Genomic DNA, 3,401 nt, shown 5'->3' on the forward strand with positions numbered 1-3,401 from the left:
ATTATGTCTTTGTTAAATGTTTTTTAAGTGGAACTGAAAGAATGTTGATTTTAGTATCAAGAGGGAATGTTTTAGTGTAACGCCACATACAACAGACAGGAAGTGTGTTGTAGACAGGGGAGACTGGTGATTGGCCAGAAGAGGGAGCCCATCTTTTTGCATTGTTTATAAGTAAGGGGCTAGACAAATAGAGGCAGAACGGCCATGGCAATCTGGGACGCCGTTCTCCAGGCACCGCGGGTCTGTAACTTATGCTGTAACCTCGTGATTTTAATAAAAGCCTCTAACACGGTGCAGCTTGAGCGGACTCTTTGTTGACAGCAATAATTGCCACCATTCACCCGATACGACAACGTTAAAAAAAATGTATGCACACATGACTGTAAGTCGCTTTGGATAAAAGCGTCTGCTAAATGGCATATTATTATTATATTATTTTAGTGTCTAAAGCGTTGACAAGATCATTAACAACTAAAGTGGTTGCTGTAATAATGTAATGCCCAGGCCTAAACCCTGATTGGTTTACATTCAAAATACATCTCAGATTAAAAAAATAGCAAAGTTGTACATTTACTAAGGATTCAAGAATCTTAGCTAGACAAGGAAGCCTTGAAATGGGCCGATTTAATTATTAAGATCACTACTATCCCTGCTCTTGTGGAGTGGCAGCGCAAGAGCTGATTTCCATACTTTTGGAATATTTCCTGATAACAATATTAAATAAAAAAATGTGGGTTATTAAACCAACAATGAAGGACGCTGCACACTTAAGCAGACTGGGATCCAATTGGATGGCCCCTGTGGGTTTCTTTTCCAATGCTAGCAAAGCATCCAGGACTTATTTTTCTGTAAATAGCCTAAAAAGAAAAGCTTTGACTATAATTTATCTGATAATTCAGCAAGTTTCCCCTATCAGCATTCAGCCAAATATCATTGTGAATTGGCTTAGAAGTTATTTCAAAGAGATAGCCCGCTGAAATAAAATGGTGTTTAAATGCATCAATGATGGCATTTTTTTTCCCGTAATGAGGCCAGCGGTTACATAATAATCCGATTTAGCCTTCCTGATTTGTCTTACACAATGATTCCTCAGTTGCTTAAAAGCTTGCCAGTCCGGGCCTAAACCCGTGTTCCTGGCCTTGACCCAAGCATCATCTCGTTCATAAATGACTTCTGATATATTCTGGATTGTACCAGGCATTCGATCTACCTTTAAACCTTAAGGTTTTTGAAGGGAGCATGATTATCCACAATATTATTGAAGACATCGGGAAAAAAGGCTCAATGCTAGATCAGGTTCAGGGATAGCTGAAATACAACCAATGTCACTAAAATAAAGATCATGTAAAAAAAAGCCTGTTAACGGAAGTTTGTAAAGTTCCTCTTTGTGATGACAAGACTTGGATTTGTGTATTCTCACATTTCTAACAATAACAACTGGGCAACAGTCACTAATATCTTGGGCGAAGACCCCAATAGAAACATATTTCTCTGGTGTTTTTGTTAGAATAAGATTCATCCGAGATGACTTTGAAGGATCTTTTGGGTTGGGTCGTGTAGGCTTTTTCACCAGCTGGAACTGTACAAAATAGGTGCAACTCCTACATGGGATGAAACGTTCACCATAGTCTCTGAAGGTGGTAGCCGCTAATCTGGAAAAATTCTGTTTTCCCCGTATGGCAGAAAGTGGTGGACACCATTTTGGAAAGAGTCAGTTAACCTCTACGGGATCGGTGTCCCGTATATGGGACTGTTGAGCTAACGTGCGCTAATGTGATTAGCATGACTGTTGTAGGTAACAGCAAACTTTCCAGGACATAGACATGTCTTATATGGGCAGAAAGCTTAAATTCTTGTTAATCTAACTGCACTGTCCAATTTACAGTAGCTATTACAGTGAAAAAATACCATGCTATTGTTTGAGGAGAGTGCACAACAACAGAAAACTTATCACGGCAACTGGTTTGATACATTCACCTCTGAAAGTAAATCATGTACTTACATTCAGTAATCTTGCTCTGATTTGTCATCCTAAGGGTCCCAGAGATAAAATGTAGCATATTGTTTTGATAAAAATCAATTTTTATATTAAAATGTAGGAACTGGGTTCTACAGTTTGAACCCCTGCTGTCTCTGGCTCAACAGCCACCCCGCCCGGCCTGGCCATCTAGATGTGTGAAAGTTAGTGTATAAGCTAATGATCCATCATGTATGACATTCCTGGGAGTGTGTAAACTTACATTTTGTATTACCATATCATTTTTGTATGTTCTCTATAGTTATGTACTTGAAAATGTATAAATTGACCAATTCGGCACATTTGGGCAGACTTGATACAAAATAGTCCAGCATTGCAATGCTTCACTTGATCAATCTGAAACTTTGCACACACACACTGCTGCCATCTAGTGGCCAACATCTATAATGCGCCTAAACTGCAATATTATATTGTGGCCTTTCTCTTGCATTTCAAAGATGGAACAAAAAAAATAGAAAACGCATGATCTTTTGTTTGTATTATCTTTTACCAGATCTATTGTGTTACATTCTCTTACATTCATTTCACATTTCCACAAACTTCAAAGTGTTTCCTTTCAAATGGTATCAAGAATATATATATCCTTGCTTCAGGTCCTGAGCTACAGGCAGTTAGATTTGGGGATGTCATTTTAGGCGAAACTTGAACAAAAGGGTCAGATCCTTCAGAGGTTAAAATCCACGCAAATAAAATAGGTTTCAGCTAGAAGTCAATCAATCAATCCACACAGTGTGATAGTTAGTTAGATTGAATCACAGTTTGTAAGATTACCACAGTTACAGGCAGCAAGCCAGAACCCAACCTCAGACTACAATCCCAGCCAGCACTAGGACCCACAATAAACACAACCAAGGCACAAATCTAGCCAGCATAACACCAGCAAGGGGAGCGGTGACTTGCGATTAAATGCGAGGGCCCATCAAAACAGCAACGCTACGGAGGCCGTGTTACCAGTATGATAGCCAGGAGAGAAGCACCTTGGCGGGGATGTCGTTTCTGGTACAGGCTGGTGGAAAGCCGGTAGGGAGGCAAGCGCTACACTGGGAGAGTCAAAGAGTAAATCCAAGTAGGCTAAACCAAGTGGAGTTCAGGTTTGGCAGCGATTGTACATGTTTGTCTTATTGTACATGTTCTAATTATCAGTGGTGTAAAGTACTTTAAAGTATTTTTACTTAAGTCGTTTTTTATTTACTACACTGAACAAAAATATGAACGCAACATGTAAAGTGTAGGTCCCATGTCTCATTAGCTGAAATAACAGATGCCAGAAAGGTTCCATACGCATATTTCTCTCAAATGTTGTGCACAAATGTGTTTATATCCCTGTTAGTGGAACTGGAACACGCTGTCATACACTAAATCC

This window comes from Coregonus clupeaformis, chromosome 11 (genome assembly GCF_020615455.1).
Source record: "Coregonus clupeaformis isolate EN_2021a chromosome 11, ASM2061545v1, whole genome shotgun sequence".
NCBI classification, from domain to species: domain Eukaryota; kingdom Metazoa; phylum Chordata; class Actinopteri; order Salmoniformes; family Salmonidae; genus Coregonus; species Coregonus clupeaformis.